The sequence below is a fragment of the Crassostrea angulata genome, chromosome 10, assembly GCF_025612915.1.
Source record: "Crassostrea angulata isolate pt1a10 chromosome 10, ASM2561291v2, whole genome shotgun sequence".
NCBI lineage: Eukaryota > Metazoa > Mollusca > Bivalvia > Ostreida > Ostreidae > Magallana > Magallana angulata.
In genome coordinates, this window is record NC_069120.1 from 19,454,326 (window position 1) to 19,479,167 (window position 24,842).

General features: G+C 33.7%; 1 pseudogene; it reads right to left on the minus strand.

Moving 5' to 3' along the window:
• Positions 1 to 3,903: 3,903 nt before the first annotated feature.
• Positions 3,904 to 20,534, minus strand: LOC128165330 (uncharacterized; annotated as a pseudogene).
• Between the last annotated feature and the right edge of the window lie 4,308 nt (positions 20,535 to 24,842).

Genomic DNA, 24,842 nt, shown 5'->3' on the forward strand with positions numbered 1-24,842 from the left:
GCGATTTAGCTGACGTTTTACAAATGCTGACTAACCTGTTTATATTTTATTTACCTTTTTACACACATACTTGTTGTAAACAGGACACGAAAAATTACCCGGTAATCAACAAATGAATGTTAAAAGTTATTAATATATAAGAATTTATCTAGTAACAAAAATAATACGACAGCGAGGGAAAACGACTCTGATCGCCAGTACATGAATTATAATCATGAAATCGGAGAGAAATTATTGTTGAATAATTTGAAATAGAAACACTCTTTTCAATAGGGATATAAGAAAACATAAAACAAAAACGTTTCATTCGATAATTTTCTTCTAGCCATATAGGAGGAGCCAAGTAGCACGCGGCGCGTGGCGTGATCTGTACTGTTATACTTAAACTGATTGACAGGCGAAGCACGTGGAGTCCTGAGAGAAAATCCCGCTCAAATGACCAATTATAGAAACCTAAAGCGAAATTTTAAATAATAAAGTTCAGTGATAAAATTTAAATTTAAGTATTATAATCAACACACAAGTTCTCTCTCTCTCTCTCTCTCTCTCTCTCTCTCTCTCTCTCTCTCTCTCTCTCTGAGGGTGTATGTGATTGTGTGCAAACCATTTGGAATTATTAGATTTTTATTTGTATGAATTGAATTCATTTATTTAAGACTCATGGTTTTCACAACGATTTCAACACAATGACTAAAAGTTTGTACATCGGACGATGTACATATAGATTGATCTCGACGGTTAAAATTTCGACGCTATTTCACATCACACATATAAGATTGAAAATAATTTTTAAAAGAGCTGTGTTTGTGCTTGTCATGTACTTGTTATCTCATTCAACTATTTATGATTTAATTAATCATTTTTTTTTTTGGTACATTAATGTACCCGGTAAATGATATTTTTATCGCAAGTTAATATGTGAGAATCCCGCATGTATAGAGTCGCTGAATTGTTCCACAGATCCACGCGCCGATAGTCTTTCGTGTAGTTGTTTGTGTCCATTTCTACAGACGGTTCTTTTGTTCTTTAGAGATTAAGAAAAGCCATGAAACTAACAAAGTAGAAGTAAGATATATTCAGACTATACACACGACAGATTGTGATGAGTAACCTAACAGGTGCCCGTGGAAAGGTGTGAATACCGGCATCTCGTGTACTCCTATTTAAGCGTCCAAATATACAGAGTTAGTTGTAAAGTACAATAACTGCTAAAAACCAAAGAAAGACAATAACACCTGTTGTGTATAGAACCAAAGATCAGCTTCTGTACACGTGTTTCGCACGAGTGATTTTTGTTCATGTGAAATCACGACGCCATTACCAGCTATGCGGGAAATAAAGTTGAAAGTTATTTTATGGAATGCGTGTACTTTTTTTTCCGTTCAATGCTTGCATTTAATGCATTAAGATTTTGTACATGTATTTATTTACAATTCATCATACATGTGTGAGTGATTTTTTTGTTTATTTATTGGTACATAAATAGCTCAAGAACAAATCACTCGAGTCACCGGTAATATGTGGTTGTCATTTACATTTTCTGGGTCTGCGTAACTTAAGTCGACATTTTTTTTAATTTAAAAAGGATATCAAATTATATTTAGATATATTTCAACCTTGTTTAGCCATAGTGTATATACATATTTCTAAACAAACGCTACTTTTCTAACGTTTCGGGTAACGAGATCTCTCTCTCTCTCTCTCTCTCTCTCTCTCTCTCTCTCTCTCTCCCGAGAATCACTTAAAGCTATGGAAAGTCCAGTATGTACCCAATGTTTCAAACATTTCATAAAAATAATCAAAATAGTATAACCACGGATTGTGTGAACGTTAATAGTTTACAATGTTTAAGAAATCAGCGATGCAAGTTTTGTCGAAAAACAAAGAAATGGTTACGGTCTAAGAAAGGAAATATGTTTGTGACTGTTTTAATAAGAATAACAGTTTTAAATCTTAGTATGTGTGATCTAATCCCGTATAAAAAATCTAGCAAAATATTGAACTTATCTGGTCAGCGATAATCTCCGTCCGTATTCATCGAAAGACATTAGGTCAATAAGCCATATATGGAAGTTGCACGCTTATTGCACGGTACGGTACGCTTTTTTGTCCGTCTGGAGGCGGGTCTTGCATAAATTATCTTGCACGCTTTTTGCACGGTACGGTTCGCTTTGTGAACGGTACGGTTCGCTTTGTGAACGGCACGGTTCGTTTTGTGAACGGTACGGTACGCTTTGTGAACGGTACGTTTCGTTTTGTGAACGGTACGGTTCGTTTCTTGCACGGAACGGTACGGTTCGTTTTAGAGGTGTAGTAGCACGTTTCAGGGTCTGTATTAAAACATAAAGTTAATATAGAGATTTAATAGCCATTAGGTAAATATGAGGTGTATTGTTGTCCTAATGTTGGTACATGAAGCATGATTGCAGTTTTACCCACCATGCTACTTGTCCCTCAGGGACAACACATGGAAATGTAGTTGGGGGCTACCAGTTTTTCGAAAGTCCCTCTGTTGTATATATGTTGCAATATCATGCAAACCACTATAGCCAATTTTCGCCATCACTTAATAGAATTTAAATCTAATCTTACTGGCGATGAAGTTTATGATATTTAGCATTTTCAGTAGTTTTTAGCTCACCTGAGCTGAAAGCTCAAGTGAGCTATTCTGATCACTTTTTGTCCGTCGTCCGTCTGTCCGTCCGTCCGTCTGTCCGTCTGTCCGTCTGTCTGTCCGTCTGTAAACTTTTTACATTTTGAACTTCTTCTCTAAAACCGCTTATCCAATTTCAACCAAATTTGACACAAAGCATCCTTATGGGAGGGCGAATATAAATTGCAGAAATAAAAGTCCGATCTGTATTCAAAGCGGAGAAAACCTTGAAACTGTAGAAAAAGGGGGGTGCATTTTTAAAATCTTCTTCTCAAGAACTACTGATTCCAATTCAACGTAGTTTAGCATAAATTATCCTTATGGGAAGGAAAATATAAATTGCAAAAATTAAGGTCTAATTCTGTTTCAAATCTGAGTTATTACGAAAATAATAATAAAGGAAAGGCGTGTTTCAATCAGGTGAATAGCCTCGGATTCGGCATCCGGTAAAATGGGTAGACAAGACTTGGCCTGGGCAAAACAAAAGATAAGCAGTTATTAATCTGCCAATCTCATTAAAATTTCAGGATATTTGATGGACCAGTATATTTGTATTTGCTCTAAATATTGCTGCAAAATAATGCGTATTTGGAATTGACGATTGCCGATCTGCCCCGGCTTTTATTTTACCACGGCCCGGTTTTGCTTACCCATTTTACCAAGACTCGTATTCCATACTTCTAAAACGAGGTTCTTTGTTTAAAGCAGCCATGACATTATACGAAAAAGGGTCGATCTGACTATGATGAATTTGCTTGTTGTGCAACAGTTCGCGTATGAAGGGAAATTTTTGAAACATGAAAAATATATTGGTGCCGATTTTGTGAAGTAAATTGAGGCTAAATATTTCAATGCGTTGGCAGTTTTCACACATGACGTTGATGTTAGCTTGTTCTGATTTTCGTTTCGTTTTCATTATTTATGCTTTGTAACCTGGAAACTGTCATCTGTATTTCGTGATTTTTACGTATCAAATCAAACAGAGACTTCGGTAAATCAAACAGTTACGTTAACTGTTTACCTGCGCAAATTAAGCAAAATCTGATGTAGGAGTACTGAAATACAATTCATTCTATCGGTAATTCGGCATTATTTTTTGCGTAATGGTAGATTAATGCAATAGGTTTTTGTTGAGATGCTCGGCATTTTCTCTAGTTTATTCAGTTTAAATAGAGTTTGTTATCGCTTACGGAAATATGTAGGTATATACATGTATATATATAATTCATTTCGAAAAAATAAGTGTTCTTTATTTGTTATACATGTAGTGCATGTTTCTTGTGTTTAATTGTTAACAATTTCTATTTACTAACCATTTTTGAGTGTTTGCTTCGAATTATAAGCAAGATACAGAGATTTGCTAACAATTCTATGTTTGTACACAGATCTTAAAAGCTAAAGATTAAATCAAAGTACTGATAGTACTGAAAAGCGCTAACCAAGCTTCTGTATGTATATAACAGATATATGTATATAGCATTTCAGCTTCTGTATACGCACTATATTTCCTCATCACTGCATGACAGTCCCTGCAATGATGTATGTAAGCCCCGTACATTAATTTCACAATAACCCGTAAATTAGATTCACAATAGCCCGTGCAGTTATGTGCATAAACCCCTGAAACTGGTTCCCTAACCAGTTTAAATGATGTATACTTTTGCTTAGAGGGGGCGGTTATTCGATGCACCGGAAGTTGAAGTCTAACGACAATAAAGGGCTGAGCTATGCTTAGCGCTTTAAAAAGTAAAAAAATTGTCAATATTTATTACGAAAATTTTCAAAATCTGTTCTTCCAGAAACCAACTTATTGAATTGTAAACTTAACCTTTTTAGCTCACCTGAGAATGGGGCCACAATGGGGGGTCGAAGTTTAACAAATGAATATATAGAGTAAATCTTTAGAAATCCTCTTCTCAGAAACGAATCGGCCAGGAAAGCTGAAACTTGTGTGGAAGCATCCTCAGGTAGTGTAGATTCAAAGATGTGAAAATCATGACCCCTGGGGATATGGTGGGGCCACAATGGAGGGTCGAAGTTTAACATATGAATATAAAAAGTAAATCTTTAAAAATCTTCTTCTCAGAAACTAATTGGCCAGGAAAGCTGACACTTGTGTGGAAGCATCCTCAGTTAGTGAAGATTCAAATTTGTGAAAATCATGACCCCCGGGGGTAGGGTGGGGCCACAATGGGAGATCGACGTTTTACATAGGAATATACACAGTTAATCTTTAAAAATCTTCTTCTCAGAAACTAATCAGCCAGGAAAGCTGACACTTGTGTGGATGCATCCTCAGGTAGTGTAAATTAAAGGTTGTAAAAATCATGACCCCCGGGGGTAGGGTTGGGCCACAATGGGGATCGAAGTTTAACATAGGAATATATACAGTAAATCTTTAAAAATCTTCTTCTCAATAACTAATTCGAAGGCAAAGCTGGAACTTGTGTGGAAGCATCCTCAGGTAGTGAAGATTCAAAGTTGTGAAAATCATGACCCCTGGGGGTAGGTTGGGGCCACAATGGGGGATTGAAGTTAAACATATGATTATATACAGTAAATCTTTAAAAATCTTCTTCTCAGAAACTAATTGGCCAGGAAAGCTAAAACTTGTGTGGAAGCATCCTCAGTTAGTGTAGATTCAAATTTGTGAAAAGCATGACCCCCGGGGGTAGGTTTGGGCCACAATGAGAGGTCAATGTTTTACATAGGAATAAACAGAGTCATCTTTAAAAATCTTCTTCTCAGAAACTAATCAGCCAGGAAAGCTGGAACTTGTGTGAAAGCATCCTCAGGTAGTGTAGATTCAAAGTTGTGAAAATAATGATCCCCAGGGGTAGGGTGGGGCCACAATGGGGGGGGGGGGGTCAAAGTTTAACAAAGGAATTTATAGGGTAAATCTTTAAAAATCTTCTCAGAAACTAATCAGCCAGATGATTTTTTATAATTGTTAAGACTTTGGCCCCAGGACAATTCTTTGGCCTCACGAGAAGGTTGAGAGTTTACTGTACGTTTATATCCCATATATAAACTATTGTTAGGGATCTTTTTGAGAACTGCAATACTCAACACATGATATGACTATAAAATCATCCTGTTAGAAAAGGGACTAATGATTATAAACATAAGAATATCCAGGGGAAAATGGATTTTATTTATACAGGATTTACATGAATTATTGTATATTGTCCAGATAGTTTGTATTATGACTCCATTGAGCTGATTTTATCATACCTATTGTTCCTCAGGTGAGCGATGTGGCCCATGGGCCTCTTGTTTGATAAGCAATTATTCTCAGTGATTGAGCGCGCCAGTGGGGTTCTTTTCTTTTGATGAGATGGTATACTTTAGTCTGTGCACATCATGAGAGCTTCTACTTCATCAGCGATAGCTCAGGGGTGTCCAATTTTTATCATAATGTCATGAAAGCACAAGGGCAACGCTCAGTTACCGACCAGCGGAGAAATCGTTAAAAAAGGGGAGAGTTTAGAAAAATTTACATATATTTTTTGAGAAGGAGGGGGGGGTGTTTGTCTTTGATTTTCATGACAACATTTTTTGAAAATCTTTTCTTAACAGGGGTATATCCATGGCATTTTATTAGAACGTACAAAAACAAGCGCAATGAAAACTAAAGTCAATATTAATGACCTAAAATTATATCTTCTAAAATAATAGCATTACATTAACATTACTTCATGATTTGGGCATTAAATTACCATTACCATCACTTAATATTTTTAAAGTAATGCATTACAATACAATTACACGAGTAATTGCTTTGTGAAAAGTCAATAATAGGTTTAAAAAGCATAGCTAAATAAAGGGTTTTGCAACTGTTTCAGACACACACTTTAACATGTCTGTAGGTTCATTTTGAACTCTGTTTTTAAACTGAATGGTTATTAAATTGTGTTGGTATAGCTATTAGCACTGATAATTTCAAAACCGTTTTTATTTTTTTTAATAATACGAATAAAATATTTCTGTCTCAAGAATTATTTCTTTCTTCTTTAAATAAATCTTAACTAAATACAATTTTAGTTAATCAATTTTAAAAATGAACATGCATAAATAAGCATAGTAATGCAAAGTAATGCCAAGTAATGCCAGCATTACTATATTTTGGAAAATAATGCATTACATTACCATATCTTGTAATACTAAATTTGTGGCATTTCACATTGCTAACATTACTTTGAAAACATAAAATGCATTGCAGTGCATTACCATTACATTCAGCATTATCCCAAGCCTGGTATGCAGTGGCCTTGAATGATGATCAAATTTCACATTCATATTAGATCAAACAAAAATCCTTGTTTCAAGAACATGTTTATACTCTCTGCTAAACCCTTTTTGGCGAATACTTTACTTAAAGCTATGAGGTGTATGTTTTTAGAATCTTATTTTGCTGCAAACATTTGTTTTATTACTATTTATTGCAGGTGCTTGAAATTTTAACTCAGAATATGTTAAGGCATGCCATATTGTGGGATATATTTTTGTACCAATCGGATGCCAACTTTCTGTTAAATGTCGCCTTTGCTTATTTTGCATATTCACTTAAGAGCGGGGGTATCACTAGTGATTATTGGCTCAAAGATATCTTGTTTTTTCTAAGGACGAAAAAGCAGATCGATCTTTGTACAGGAAAACAATAATTCAAATTTGCTTCAATTAAGGCTTCTTAACGGCATTTTCCGCAAAAATATTACTAATAGAAATTTTAAAAAATCATATTTATCATTTCAGTTGAAAATAACATTTTCGTAAAAAAAATACCTGCTAGCATGAAAATTGCAGCTTATATTGCTTTAAAGCTAGCCTTTAGGTTAATGGCGTGCAATGACCTTGAACCAAGTCAATGTGAAGGTCATAGCAGATCTCTTTATAATCAGACTTAATAAGTTTTAGACCACAGATTATTTCCCATTTGGTTAATCTGTTCAGATTGAACAAAATTGCCTGTACGTAAGGGATGATGGTTTTAATTTAGAAGTTCTTAGCCGGCTGGAAAATGTCAAAGTTATAGGTCAAGGTCAAATTAAAATTGTCTAGAATCTGTTCATCTTTTTTCCCACTATTTAAGCCGGTCCTTTGAGATGGTCACCATCTCAATGGTGTCTAGTTTATACTGGTGTGTCAATATCAGATAAGTAAAACGTTGTGGCATTTGCGTTTTCCACTTATCGGCATATATATTTTTTCTTCCATATACATTCCTTTGGGAAAAAACCATTATTTAAAATTAGCTGCCATATGCAAACTAAAAGTGAGTGGAGACCACTTCTGCATATGCACTGTTGTCAGTATTCGTGAGACTCAGTTCGCTTGGAAAAGTGGAGATCATTTCTGCATATGCACTGTTGTCAGAATTCGTTAGACTCAGTTCACTTGAAAAATTGGAGTTCATTTCTGCATTTGCACTGTTGTTAGTATCCGTGGGACTCTGTTCTATTGAGAAACCAGAGTTCATTTCTGCATATGCGTTGTTGTCAGTATCTGTGTGACTCTGTTCGTTTAAAAAATCAGGGTCAAGTTGAAGCATCTCTGCAATGTGATCATAATGATTAAAAGAAATAACGAATTATAAGAAAGATATAAGTAAAAGTTGTATATTATATTTCATATGTCGATAATGCCACAATTCCTAATGTCTATAATATATTCATATTTCGAAACAACATTACAGTAAAAATCGTTTGGTACGAACAGAGATATAGCGAATTCTTGGATATAGCGAAGTTTTTTTTTAAGTCCCCGGTAAAAGTTTTATCAATTTTTGCAAAACTTTACGGTTATATTGAATTTAGATATAACGAATAAACGGATATAGCGAACTGATTTTGAGTCTCGTAAAGGTGATTAATAACAAAATTTAACACTTTTATGACGAATTACTTTACAAATTATAAAGTTCGCACTACTGTTTAAAGAGACTTAGACACGATTTGACCTAAAGTTTTCTAATTTTATTTTTCCATTTAAAATATTTATAATGATTAATATAGATGTTTATAATGTTATGTCAAAATTTGAAAGTTAAATATAAAGTTATAGGCAAGATACAGAGTTCATAACTCTTTGTTTTGTAAACAAAGCTCGAATATTGTCATTTTTTACATATGTGTTGTATAGGTGTACTTTTCAATCAAATTTAATTTGCTGATAATATTATATATGAAGATATTGAGCTAGTTTGAATTGTTTTTTACATGTCGTTTTGTCTAAGAAATGGCAATTCTCGACATCTTATTTTTTGTAAACAAATATAAGATTTGAGCTTTGTTTACATAACAATTAATTCTTACCTCTGTATATCACTTGTAACTTGACTTTAACATGCAATAGTTTGACCAATCATTTAAAATGCACCAGTAAACCATTTTATACCAAAAAAAAAATATTTGATCTCGAATTGTGTCCAAATCTCTTTAACTTGATAGTTTGAATGAATTTATTTTCATATCATTTTTTTAAATTTAATTCACAATCTGATTATTAAAGATATCAAAGAAATGTATTATTATTTTAAACAAATGTTTATACAATGTACCATCCTCCCATACAAACAGCCAATAAACTTGTAACTTTACTAAAACAATCTCATATACATGTAGTATATATTCAAGTTTGTAAAAATCATGATTTTCGGGGGTAGGATGAGGCCATATTTAGTGGTCCAATTTTACATAGGTTTAGATTATTTTCAAAAACTTAAATGGTACATGTATTAAATATATACAATCATCATGGCAAATTGCTGTTTCTTAACTGTTTAGACTGTGGCCCCTGGCCACCTTTGGTCCCACAAGGGGCTCAAAGTTAAAAATAATAAATCTTATTGAGAACTGGAATGCGCAGAATGTGATATAACTATGATATCATCCTGTTACTAAAGGCTCTTAATATTTAACGTGAGAAAATCCGGAGAAAAATTTAGAAATCTTTTTATACAGGATCAATTCTACTTCATTGTCCAGATATATATATATATATATATATATATATATATATATATATATATATATATATATATATATATATATATATATATATATATATATATAACTTCATTAAGCAAATTCTATTATGGCTATTGTTGCTCAGGTAAACGATGTGGCCCATAAGCTTCTTGAGGTTTTTTTCCCTCCAATTGCCCGATTTTAAGCTTTACGCATATAATGGTTGTGTTTTAAACATGTAAAACAGGGGTCATTTTTTGCTCTTTTTTCCGGTTTATATCAATTTCAAAAATACTGTTTTATCAATTTGTCATCAATTCAGTAACTGTGAAAAAATAAAATGAATGTACTTTATTCTGAATCACTTATAAAATAAATGCACCCGCCGATCAAAATAATGTGATCACAATTGCACAATGAGTCTCATCTAAACTGTCTCTACATCCATGAAGTAGCTTGACCAGAACAGCAATGACTATAAGGGCGATTACCGATACCCCAAGTAGTGCTCCCAAAATTATTGTCATGACATTCCTTAAAAAAATAAATATTATCAGACTTAATTAAAAACTTTCAAATTGTATGCTTATTTAAAATGGCATGGAGTCGACAATACCCTGATGCTGATGAATCGTTTCTCTGTATTATTATCTGATTGCTGCACTTCTTACACTCCACAGAGTTAGCACACTTTGATGGCAATGCCATATGAGAGTCTTTTATGAAATGCTCATGTATGGAATAAGCATTCTCTTCCAACGAAAATCGACCAATCTATATGACAAAATGACAATAACAGACTGTCAGACATCTTAAAAAAAATCCATGAAACGAAATACAAATTTAAAGCTGCTGGGTCCGATTTTATATCAAATTTTATGCACGCTTTTAAACGATGGCTATGCTTAGTGTATGTATAATAATAGACATTGCAGTAGTTTTACTGTCAATTATGCCAAATTTCAATGAAGAAAAATACGTACAAAATTTGCTAACAATACAAACGACATTAAAAGGTACCGCGTTATTTCGCCTCATGTTAGATTTCACCCCTGACGACGAGACGGGTATGGTTGTATTACGACTTTGACGTCGCTTTAAATAAAGGTCGAGATGATCAGACAAATTACAAATAAACATGTGTACGTTTTGTTCGCTAATATTTCCAAAGTCTGATTTCTTTACAATCGATGTATAGCATGGGGGTTGAATAACCCCAATCATTCGGGGGACGAAACCAAGCGGTTTCCTATTCTAACCATTCCCGTGATGCATTTTGGTTTGTTTTTTCGTTTGCACAAAGAGAAATTATTTTATTTACTTTGAATATTTCTAACTTTGAAAGGAGGCTGATTCTGCTGGTGTAAATAGGAGAAAGTCCATAACTTTCTAAGATAAATGATTTGTATGGGTAAAAAATTGATACTGTATTTACAAAAAAATCGGAACAAGCAGCTTTAAAGTAGAGCAACACAGACCTCTAAAAAGACAGAGGTAGGATCAGGTGCCTAGGAAGAGCGAGCATCCTCTGCTGACCGGTCACACCTGCCGTGTGCTCTTTGTCGTAATCGGGGGAAAAACGGAAAAGTCCGTAGACAATAAGGTGATTCATTATGGTCTAACAATTCTATATTAAATATAAATATCGAAATGTTAGAAATTACGTCATTTTTTAAGTACCCTATGCTTTCCGGTATAAACTGGAACGATATGATGCAATATCTACTAAGCACTATTGTCAGAACTGAAAGAACCTGCTTGATGATTTCTTCATATTCTAATTCAATAGAGGGAACGACTACTACATCAAAAACCGAACCAAACAAATTTAAAACAAAAACTTTTTTTTTGTAATCTAAATAAAATTTTACCATATATTATGCGAGCGAATTGGTGTTCCTTGTTGTTTCTTGGAAGTACTTCGGTGATAGTCTTACCTGTTGATATGTAAGCTGACTGGTGTCCGAGAGTGTTTTTGGACTTGATAAATTTTGTATCCAATGTTCCCGTCGCCGTTATCATTGAAGACCTTGGACGGCACCCCATTATCATCGATCACCATTCTCTGTTGTTTTATCCAATTGTACACGGCATCCGGATTATCCCTAAATTGCTTACACAACGACGAAGCCTGGGTTCCGCATAGCTCCTCGAATGCTTTGTTTGAACCTTGTAGAAGAGAAAACACTGCATTTATAGCAAACGAAGTCCATATCTCTGGTTTATAGTCCTTGTTGTTAAATTGCTCTGCGATATCAGAGCATTGAGAGTCAAACATTTTGTTGAAACTGCCAGACATATAACAGCCATTCCTTTCTTCAAAATATTCTCTTGTCCATGGATTAATATCACTGCCTCTAGTGACCAATTTGTCGTACAAGTACTTCTCAAATTCTGAAATTCCTGTTAAAGGATTCATTTCCAGGGACAGAGATATAGTACCTTCTAGCTTTGGTCTTCCGGTAATTATATCCTTACGCGTTCCAAATGCTTCAGAGCCTATGAAAATGTAAGACCATTGCTTAATTGTTTCATGTAGCTTTTTTATTACATCATTTATAACGTGAGATTTCAAAAATAAAAGAATAATGGTTGCATAGGGAGTTCTAAGAAGGTCATCTCGAATCCTCTTATAATTTCTTTCTTCAACCTTTATTTCATTTGCCACGCATATTTTGGATTCTTTAGCAGCGTTCACAATTGCATTTCTTCCGCCTTCTCCGTAGGTTCCTTCACTGTACATTATTTGAATGTATGAAGAGTTCAGTGTTTTAACAATGTTCAGCATGGCAAGTGCTTGTTTATCATCTGGGGTGCACGTTCTCAAAAAATACTTGTATGTTGTCCGATCGCTTAGCACTGCTGCTGTTGAAGCATAGCTTATCTGAGGAAACTTAAATTTTTGGAGAACTCTAGCAGTTACCGCACTAACGCTACTATCATAAGCAGCCACGAATCCAAGAGTATTATTTCGAATGTCGCTAACACGTGACCCATCTGACAAGTGTATTCCTTCCTCAAACAACTTCAAGAGGATTGATTGGGTATTGAGGGGTTGGTTGCAACTGTTCAAAATGACATACCCAAGTTTTTTGCTTCCAAAATAATTCCTGAATATTCCATTCTTTTTGTTTACTGTTTCAACAGCAAACCTAATTCCTTCAACAACTTCCCATCCGTTAGCTTTTCGAATCTTATCGCATTTCAGTGGGCCAGCTGTATCTTTATTATAAACCGGGACCACTGCAGTAACGTAAAGGTCACCTTTTTTTAACAGAATTTCATTTGGCAGATTCTCATTTAGGCACGATCTGCATAGTTTTCCAGGGTCGCATTGGGCTCGTATAATGTCAGGCCACGCTAAACCATCTGCATTTCTTGTGTAATCTCTCAGCTTTTCTTTGTTCAAAGACAATGAAGAATTGTTGTAATCGCCAACCTTTGGAAATGAAAGATAACGATTATTGAAAGCAGATCCCATCATAATACGAGAGTTGTCCCAAAATAATGTACACATGACACATTATTTATAATCTGTTCACTGCAATTTCAGTAGACTTCTTTGTTTTCTTCAATGACCCTTTGGCAAATAATGCTGAAAAATTCAAATCTGTACTTTATTTATTTCTTGAGAAAATGAATAATTAGTAACAACAAGATTTGTCAGGCGGCGCAATGTGCGACGTCGAAAATTTCCAGTTTTACGCTGTTGCTTAACTCTCCACATTGTTTACGATAACATTTACGTTTTATTTCCGAAATGTCTTAGAAAAAAATATTATCTTTGAACATGTACCCTGAGTGCACATTCAACATGTATTTCTAGTGGGTTTTTTTTTTTTGTTTTTTTTTGGGGGGGGGGGGGGGTTTCTAAGTACAAATGACCTGTCGGCTCCAAACTTGCCCTGTATTTACTTGTTGTAACGTCCGTCTTATCAAAATGTGTCGTTCAGAATTTTGACGTTCATTGATACCATAGGGGTTTCTTTTTTTCCACTTATTGCCATCATACTTGTTCAAATATTTTTTAATGTTTTTTAACTACTCATTCACAGAACGCATTTCTAATCGATTTTAAATTTGTTAGTTTTATTTACTTCAAAAGCCGCTTAGGATTTATTTCATGGTCTTTACAAAATTGAATCAGTTACTGCTGCGCCGCCTTAAACGCTGACATCGTCATTTTAGTACTAGTCTTTTCCTCGCAAATTTCATTTCATTATGTTGATTTTAACTTTTTGTTTTTAACATTGCGCCGCACGTCGATTTTCTGATCTAACATGCTTTCATTTCACTAATTTATTCTCAAACAATATTTGATAAAAACATTATTTGAGAACAAATTTCTTGAACCCTTTGTGGCGCAAGTTTCATCTTCCTTTGTCTTCGATTAACTGAATAACACCACTTGTCTACGCTATTTTGGGTCAACCCTCGTATATGTTTTGTATACAGATATCCCACAGAAACTCTAAAATCTTCAGAGCTTATACCGCATAGAAACTTCCAAAATTAAACTAGTCTATTAAATATAGGATTTTGTATTCCCTTGGTATTCGGGAAATATCTAGAACAAATATATTAATACTCTAAGCAAATACTTTAAAAGTGTAAACGTGAGAATGAATATCAATATTTAAAACAAATCAACTACCTTCTGTATTGTGAACCAGATCATTTCGATTAAATTCTGAAATTATTGATGACGTTCCTACCGACAGTAGATGATTACGTGTATTAACTTTTACAATTTATAAAATCGAAATGATATCCACTTACGAAAACATGTCTAATAAACCCAACGTGAAAATATGACTCAAAAACTCAACAAAATAAATATTGTACTCACTTTTTCTAGGCACAAATCATTAATTTTTTTGATACAATTTCGAAAATGGTGAACTTCATATTCAGGTACATTTCCTGTAATGGTGGCCTCGACCAAATCATTGAAATGAATGTTCATAGACAATCCTGAATCTATTGGCATAATGTTTACGTTAACTTGAGTTTCTCTTCCTTTGTCAACAAGTGTGTATGCTTTCTCTGACAACGTATTGTTAAATTCCTGACATAACCCACTATTTGTTCCACAAGACACTTTCTGTAGATCTTTCAAAATTTGGGCTTGTAGCGCTATAGCCAAAATAGCGTATCCTTCAAACACGTTATGCTCGACTATTATCTCTTCTCTAGCAGGCATAGAGCACGATGCATCTTGCACATTACACAAAATGAATTTCTTCAAAACTAATTTAAGCCAAGGATTTGAAGCTACTTCTTCGGTGAAAGCAGTCTTGTTTGTCAAGACATCCAACCAGTGAGTTTTAAAACCATCAAACTGCAACCACGGAGGACTGCTGAAGAAAGAACCTTTGGCAACAGGGAAGCGACTCAGCGTCGTAATACCAACATCAGAAGATCCTTCTGAGAAAATCATTCCAAGCTGGAAATCATTGTTTTCCTTAATTTTGTTTGCAACTTTTAGAATTGACCCCGCGGCTTTTGTTGAAGCAAATACTACAACTCCAAGAATTTTACTTTCTTTGTGGTAGATTAGGGATTTTATTGTCGTTGTTATTTCATCTGTAGACACAAGACCATTTTTGAGAGATATGGAAGACTGAAAGGCAATGCATATGTTTTTTGTTTTGGTCAGTTTCTTGAGTTCTTCATAGTTTCTTATTCCATACGAGTTATTTTCGTAAACTACACCAATGTAGTTCCAGGAAAGGCTTTCCATCAAAGAGACAATAACCTGTTAACAAAACAAAGACAGTTTTTAAATTGCTCAAATAACAATACAAATGTACATAATTGTTGAAAGGAGGGTGTGCCTCGTTTTATAATTTGATGTAACATTAATTTTCAAGTACAATTCTTACGCTGCCCCTCACCCTCCCAGCCGCTGTTACAATGTAAATATATACGTGACTGCATATGAGAAGATGCAAGAGTTTGTTACCGATGATTGCTTGGAATCATCCGGAATGACCCTGAGAATGTTTTGGTATTTAGTTCCGTCACTTAGAGCGGATGCCGTCGCAGAAAACAATGTCTGTAACATGAAGTTGTTCTTTCCTAGCGAACTGATGTATGAAGATGTGTCCATTGCTTCATGGCTGTATTCTGGACCGATTAAACCTTGAAAGATTTTAAAAAGAGGAGCATGAATACAGAGAGAGAGATAGAGATAGAGGGAGAGAGAGAGAGATCTTCTACGTTATACATGACTGTTTAGAAAATATTAATGGTTCAATCTTTGAGGTATGTTATTTGTATTGATTTGTTGTAGTTAAAATTACCAATAATAGGAGTAGAGGAAGTATCCTTCGAATCGCGAAACTTTCTGTTCATGATTCGTGTTGCATGCTCTAGAGCTCTTCCATGCGCATTGCATGTAGGAAACCCTTCCAAACCTACAAATACATAATTACATCGAGTTTTGATTTATTTGCTACTCAAGTTATCTTACTGTTAAACGTTTTTTTCTTTAATGGGCGTTCTTGCAGAAGACTTTGTCTCACCAAGATTTAGTCCCGGTACATAGTTAACGTCGTTTAATTTTCTGATAGCCCATTTCACTGCTTCAAAGTTCCGTACCGACATTTCATCAACTTCCTGACTACATTGGTCATCTGTGTATATTTGGAATAACCCGGCGATGTGAAAATCTCCCTGTAGAAACGCTGTCTCTCCAGAGGTTTTGGACAATGCCAAGCCAGTTAGTAGAATCAAATAGTGAAGAGGAGTAATCATGTCCAAATTAGCTTGTGACTAAATGAAACATATAAAATCATCATCAAAATCGACAACGCTGATCTCAATTGAGAAATAAACAGGAAGTTTAAAAGTTCGCCGAGGTATGAACTCGGTTGGGCATGTGGTCAAATTCTGTGAAACCCGAACGGCTTCTCAGAGGATTTCATCACTTTCCAACCAAGTTCATATCCCGGTGACCTTTTTATCATTGCTGTTTATTACTTATATTTACGTTTGAAAAAGGCACATTGTACAAAGTTAAAATTATCAAGATTTTATGTCTACAATAATCCAAGCGACACGTGATAAGCTCGTGCTCTGATCATAATGACGTCATGAAAAAGTTCACACCGAATTGAACGTTTTCACGATTCTATTTGTTCATATAAGGAAACACGGTTGCAAATGTAAATAATCTCGCCAGATACCTGTTTTCGCCTACGCTCTATTTTGTGTGTTTAATAGTGACTTTTCATTGCAATACAAAACTGGTACAGGGTGATGCATTCTTTCTGGTACTGTTTTGAATGTCCATTACAGTTTTGAAAGAACAAATTTAAATTCAGTGAAACATATCATCTTATTATGAAAGGAGTACAGTTTTATACTGTGTAGATTAAGTGCCGTTTGCTTGCCTAGGAAAGCAGAACAGTGAATTTTGGTATTTACATCAAAATAGTAAAATTACGTTCTATAGTGAATTCATTTATTTGACGCTTTCGTTTTGCAGGTACATAAATATAGTTTTTATAACAAATTGTCATAACACCCTGTTTTACCGTAGTCATCTGTTTGGTTTTTTCTCCGCATTTCTTTCAATTGGCAACTTTAATATTTAATATTTTAAGGTTTTATTTATTTACTTGATCATTCAAAAACATCAAATAAAATATCCCCACTCCAGGTTTACACCAGGGTTATGAGTAATGCAGCAGTAAGTCACCATCTGGGCTTCGTTCTAAAACGAATGATATTTTCTTTAATTTTGTTTCAATCCATTCAACATTTCTTGATGTGTTTAGGATACATTTTTCTTGCTTTGATCTATAATTATTTACAATTATGTTATTTTGGATATCATTGAATACACTTTTTGCCGATATACGAGGGTTGTCCCAGAATAATGTAGACAGGACACATAATTTATAATTTGTTCACTGCAATTTCATTAGACTTCTATGTATTCTTCAATTACCCTTTGGCAAACAATACTGAAAATTCAAATCTGTACTTTATTTATTTCTCGAGAAAATGAATAATTATTAACAACAAGTTTTAATTTGTCAGGCGGCGCAATGGGCGACGTCGAAAATTTCCAGTTTTACGTTGCTGCTAAACCCTCAACATCATTTTACGATAACATTTACGTTTTATTTCCGAAAATGTCTAAGAAAAAATATCATCTTTAAACATGTACCCTGAGTGCACATTCAACATATATTTCTCTTTTTTTTTCTTTTCTTTTTTTAATATTTTCTAAGTACAAACGATCTGTCGGCTCCAAACTTGTCCTTTATTACTTGTTGTCTAACGTCCGTCTTACCGGAATGTGTCGTTCTGCATTTTGACGTCCATTGATATCGTTCGGGGTTTCTTTTTTTCACTTATTGTCATCATACTTGTTCAAATATTTTCAATATTGTTTAACTGCTTATTCACAAAACGCATTTCTAATCGATTTTGTTAATTTTATTTACTTCCAAAGCCGCTTAGGATTTATTTCATGGTTTGTACAAAAGTGTATCAGTTATTGCTGCGCCGCCTTAAACGCTGACATTGTCATTTTATTACGAGTTAACTTTTCAACTTGTCACAAAACGCGCTATATAATATTTAAAAGTTTTGTTACAGCCAAAACATTTTCTGAGTAAATAATAGAATTATTATCAAATAGCAATGTATGTTTTATTTGAATTTTTCCATTCAAAAAGTACTTTTCCTCGCAATTTTCATTTCATTATGTTGATTTTAACTTTTTGTTTTTGACATTGCGCCGCACGTCGAATTTCTGATCTAACATGCTTTCATTTCACTAAATTAATCTCAAACAATATTTCATTTTAAAACATTATTTGAATGCAAATTTCTTGAACCCTTTGTGGCACAAATTTCACCTTCCTTTGTCTTCGATTAACTGAATAACACCACGTGTATACGCTTTTTTGGGACAACCCTCGTATTCAGCCTTTTTCGGGTGATCAGCCTGAGAGCCTGGACAAACAGAGATCTTGATTTTCCTTGTTGTTCATAGTTGTCCTTAGTTCTTTCACTATATAAGCCTGTATGGTGAACTTCGATCATATATATTCTTTACTACCCTACTACTCCAAAAACAATTTTGTGTCAGCAAAAACCAGAAGATCTGCTTATACCATTTAAGTTTAAGAACAATAGCTTGATTTTGTTGCCATTTAGTAAAGATGGGGCACTATTAATAACCTAACAAAATTATATGACCTATTTGCTTCTTTTTCAAGAAGATATTTTATTGTACTTTACAAATGATATAAAATCTTAGCTATTGGGAGATTAGAATGATACCTTATTTAACAGTTTATCTAATTGGGTAAATATTTTATGCGGTTTTAATATGGTATCAGAATTTATGGATCACCATGTACATGGCAAATGTTGATTCGATGCCAGTTTGGCTATGCATGCAAATCTTGTCAAAATAGCAGTTATTTATTTAAAGAACAAAAAACGAACAAAAAAAGTGTGTATATGTATACTACTTTGTGATAGAATTTGTAAAGCAAAGACAATTGTAATTGGCAATCCATCATAGCATGTTTTGAATCCAGAATTCTATAACTAAAATTATTTTGCAGTGGGTAGATACAGATGGTTATCCAACCATTTTGTCATCTGTCGTTTACGCTTTGTTTAAAATTATTCGTTTTGAATGCCTGCTGTATATGGTGCAGTTGATTTTAAAACTAAGTCAAACTGCCAAATGTTGATAAATATCGATAAAATCATAACTTCATAAAGCTACAAGCTTACAACAAACCTATTTTTATTTTATGTGACTTTTTTCTCCAGCAGGAAGTAAATTTAAAATCATATGGATTCTCCGAAAAACTTGTTGCCTATTCTCTTTTGTATTTTTCTTACAAGGTGTTTTTTCATTAAGATAATTCAAAATATAAAAAACACGTTGATATTTAGTTGGTTTGGTTAATATCTCAATATTTTCAAAAATCTTGTTACCAAGAAAGCTTGAATTGGCCCGTTACATTACTTTTACAAATTACATTGCTCATCTTCAATAAAGATTAAATCAATCAAATTTTTAAACGATCAGTAAATAGGGTGTGTAGCAAATATTTTGTCGATTCTTCTAGGTACGTGTATCTGCCTGATTGTCAGTTTGTCCTTAGTCGCTTTGTTGTCTGGCATGGTCCATAACCTAGTTCTCTAATGCAGTCTCATCATCGTTATATTGAATTCACTTATATCAAAAGACAAAGTCTCAGTAAAATGTCCATAATTAAAATAAACATTACATCTTCCTTTCGTCAATGAGACAAATTAAGTCCAGTATATAACGCGGTTATAAAGAAGCCACGAAACCTCTCACTAAATTACAAATTTCAGGTTAGAGTCCTGCAAAAACTCATTTCATGAAGATTGTATAAATGTTATTGTTATAGTATTATTTTTCATATACATGTATCAAATATGCAATAGTAAGCAAAATAACAATATCGTACGGTTGATTACTGTGCAATCAACATGCCCACACTAAGTAGTGTTTTGTTCATTCGAAGTAATTCTGTGACCGATTCTATGAACCATTAATAAACATTTGATCTCTAAATGGATTTAAAAGTGCCACGAAAAGAATTGCAGGAGACAGGACGAGATAGGAATACGCGGCATGTATGATTTTATGATATTTCCTACACCCGGGGATGCGTCAAAGTATAAATTATTGTCTTGAAATAAAATCATATAATTTGCAACCATTTTTACTTTTATAATGCAAGAAAGAAAAAATACGTTAAATATTTCATTAGATAGAAAAAAATAATATTAAACTTACTTTAATTGCAATTGAACCTAATCATTTCCGTCCTAAACAAAATGTCGGGTTTTTATCTATTTAAGGGGATTCAATCATTTAAATGGACCTTTTTCAGTTGACTTCACTCTGATAATCACTGGTTCTATTTTAGATTGATGGGAAATTATTGTTTTGGTTTGCGTCCTACCCATTGAGGGTTTGCCAAAAAAAAAAAAAAAAAGATTTGACATAGTTTGTGTGTGTGTCACCTATTCTGTTAGAAGTTCGAAGATTATCTAATACAAGTGCGTTACAAGAATTCCATTTACAACTGAAGAAAAGGTCAACTGCATATCCTATAAAAAGACAATTCAAGACGTATTCATTTTCTTAAAAAAAATACTTATAGCATTTCCTTTTTTTCGGTGTATATAATATTAATTTAAGTGTGTGTTGTTGTTGCAGTAATGCAATCTTTCTTTTCTTACATGTATACTGTACAATGCGATACAGCTACAGAATTACACACATACAAAAGCATACATTATTAAAGAGTGATAATAACTAATACAAGTCAAGAGTACAAAATGCAAAATTTTGATCTAAAAGAAAAAAAGGTCAACCATCACTTTATTGAGTTTGAAATAGAGTAGGGAGGAGGAAGGAGGTATGTAAATTATATAAAAAAAAAATTATAAATTATAATATTTTATTATTTAAGAAAACAAGATGGGTTTATTTTAAATATACCAAACTTTTATTATGTCTATATTACCTTTTTTCTTTCTGTTTTAGTGTAACACCCCCTTCCCCACTCCCCACCCCCAAGTATTTTTGTAAACAAATTTTGTGTTTGGCGTGTTTTGTCGTTGTTGTATTATTGTTGTCCACGGTGCTAACTTAAATATGTTGAATTTTCTTCCCTGGATCCCTTTGCCAATATTTTATTGAAAAGTATCCATATTAAAAGTTCTTAAAGGATTGCTAAAACGACTACATACACTTTCGAAAAATACTCTAATCTAAACTCATATTTGCCTAGTTTAATTGCCTAAATTGTTTTTGTCTTATTTGATGTTTGTTTCTTTTGGTAAAAGGTTAACCTTTGTGTTTCGTCTAATGAGAGCCTCAAATTTTGTCTATCTTTAACTTTCACAAATTGTGTGCTTTTCTTGACTGTTCCTCGTTCGAGTCAATTGAAACTAACGAGCATTCGCAACTTTGTGTATGTCAACAAACTTGATTATTCAAGTCTTCTAATCGGAATTTCCATTTAATCAAGTGAATAAGCTCTAAGAAAAATTATTTAGAGCTAAAAAATTATTTTAAGGTTTATTTCAGTGAAACTTTACATTAAAACAGTTAGATTTATCTCAGGAATGACGTACTAAATTGTATTGCGCAAGGTCACAATAGCCGCATAACACAACGTTGCATCATCGTTTTTAATCTTTGAAGAAAAAAAAATTCGGGTCACATTAGGGACTGTCTCAAAAGCTTCATAATATAAATCAAATAGTATGAGATAAACAGAACATCTATAATTGTGTGATTTTATATTTGCTTTATCCAACTCGTTGAAATGGTTATATTCGCTCGGCAAGCCTCGCGAATATATACACCATTTCAACTCGTTGGATTTAGCAAATATAAAATCACACAATATAGATATCCTCTATATATTTCTTTATATCTCGTAACACGGAGGGGGGGGGGGGGGGGGGGGGGGCTCGTCTTAAATGTTTTCTTTCATTTGGTTATACCGGTGTGTACACTCAATGAGTATTGTTTTTCCATTTTCTTTTATTTAAAAAACGGCTGAATTCTTACAAGGGTAGGGTGATTTCACCATGCATCGGACACCCTTGGATTTTTCCCTTTGATCACGCATCAATTATAGTCCAAATATAAATAAAACTTGTTTTAAAAATGACAGGTTTTCCCCTAGCTTAATTATTGGAGACAAAACAGTGAAACTTTTAAAAATGTAGAAAATAAAGCAGCTTAATAAAGTGTTGCACTATTTCACCATGGATCGGACAATATTTACCAAGCATCGGACAGCTATACAGTAGAGATTAAAAATAACATTTTCAGGTTTTACTGCAAAAATACAAAGGTTCGGAAAAATAAATTTATTCAATTGCTATTCAAATTTCTTTTAATGTAAATCATCGAATCTGCAGTCAGGAATTTTGACTAGTGCTTCTGTTTAAAGGACTATTTATCATGAGGGGGTTCTTTATCGTGCCAGCTCCTACAGGAACTTTGGATTAAAAAGGCTGTATCTCTAAAACTCGAATTTTAAGTGGTCTGAGGAAAATGTTCGACACAGTGTATCAAATATTTTTTAATTTTTTATTTTACTTCACATTTTAAGTATATCACAAGGAATGGGCACCTACCTTCTTAATTATTAGAAGAAATCATGAATTGAAAACTCTCCGATGCATGGTTAATTTGTGTCCGATCCAAGGTGAAGTGAATATATGGAGCAAAAATGACCTTGACATCAATTCTTCAAATTTCTTAAACTTATTTTAATAAAATTTTGTTTCAAAAATTACTTCTTTCTAATTATTTTAAGTAGGAAGTGCATTTTCAATTATTCACAATCAAATGCACAACATTCAAATAATGCTCTTGCGTAAAATCTTTGTAACTAAATTTTCAATGATGGCGTATTTGACGTCATTTTACGACGCCTATACTGCTATTTTTTGGACAATGTGACTGTCAAATTCTTAATAATAATAAAGTTCATTAGGTCTAATTCAGGGATATATGAAACACCACATGAGCGCAAGCACATTTATTTGTATATTTTTAACCAAAGTTGTCCGATCCAAGGTAGGTGTCCGATGCATGGTTAACTCACCCTATACGATGTATAATTTAATTGACTGGGGACGTTTTTTTTGGGTCAAATGACCCCATGTTTCCTCAGAATAATTACCACCACCCCCCCCCCCCCCACCCCCTTCCTCCTTACACTCGTCAGGGACGCATTTCCTTAATGTTGTGGTATTTAAGAATTAAGTTCGGGTATTCAAATGATATGAAGTTTTCGTATCATCGGCACGATTGGCAAAGATCAAACTGCTTTTAAACGTCTTGAAACATTACACATTGTAATTACACATTACATATATAGAGTTCACTAAACTGAGTCACGCAAAGGATCACATAAAACATCAGAAACTCTGACACATATATGTATGAACTTGTACATATTTCATTATTTCGTTCAAAGAAAATCTCATTTCTTTTTTTTCTCATTCAATCCCAACGATTTCTGCATATTTCCTATTTTATTGAACTAATAAATGAATGAAAAGACAGAAATACTTTGTCATTTGGATATTAATAGTAATGCGTTTTATTCATCCTTTTCCATTAAACAAATGGCATTTAACTTTTACTAGCATGATCTCCCAATCTTTTTAAAGCCCCAACGCCTTTTTATCAAAACATTTAAAATGCCCTGTTTGCGATATTTTGTGCAGACATAATGAGACGAAACCCAATTTTATAATTTATATTTTGTAGGAGATTTTATCGATTGATAACGTTAATCAGATTGTGCGACTAGAAACAATCAAATGTAGGTAAACGTACAGTTTCCAGACAGCTTCATAGAAACAATATTAACGTACTGTACTTTTGTATAAAAAAAAAAAAAATTAAAACTTTTAATACATATATTCCTGAAATGCACGGATCTAGAGGCGGTCGGGGAGATGGTTCTGACACCTCTGGAAAATTCCAATTTCTTAATTTTTATAGTAAGATTACCGAAAATATGTCTCGGACCCCCACCCATCCCCACCCCGCCCCCCTCACCCACCCCCACCCCCACCCCTCCGCCAAAAACAAAAAAAAAGACAACTTTGTCTGACCTCCGTGAAAAAATTTCGGTTTCCTTTTTTTAATTGAATTAATAAATGAATAAACAGACATAAATACTCTGTCATTTGGAGATTAACAGAAATGCGTTTTATTCATCCTTTTTCATTCGACCAATGGCATTCCACTTTTACTAGCATGATCTTCTAATCTTCTGAAAGCCCCGGTGTTTTATTATCAAAACATTTAAAGCAACGGAAAACCCATTATTTTTACAATAGGGCAAAAAAATGCCTATCCTAATCACTCTACCAATGTAACAATATTTTAAAGTTTTCACAATGGACCCCAGAATGGCTGTTTGCTATATTTTGTACAGACATAATGAGACAAAAACATCGTTATAATTTTTAGCCGGGCTCTGCTGAAAGCAGAGTCCTGGCTATAGGCAGGCAAATCGCCAATGTTACTATAAATAGCACAAGTAAACAAAAAACCAAACAGCGTCAAGGTAAAGCTTCCGCTATACCAAATAGTTACAAAAAGAGCCACGTTTTGTCAAAAGTATTGGCATTTTGTTTCTGTTTTTTTTTTTATTTCGAAT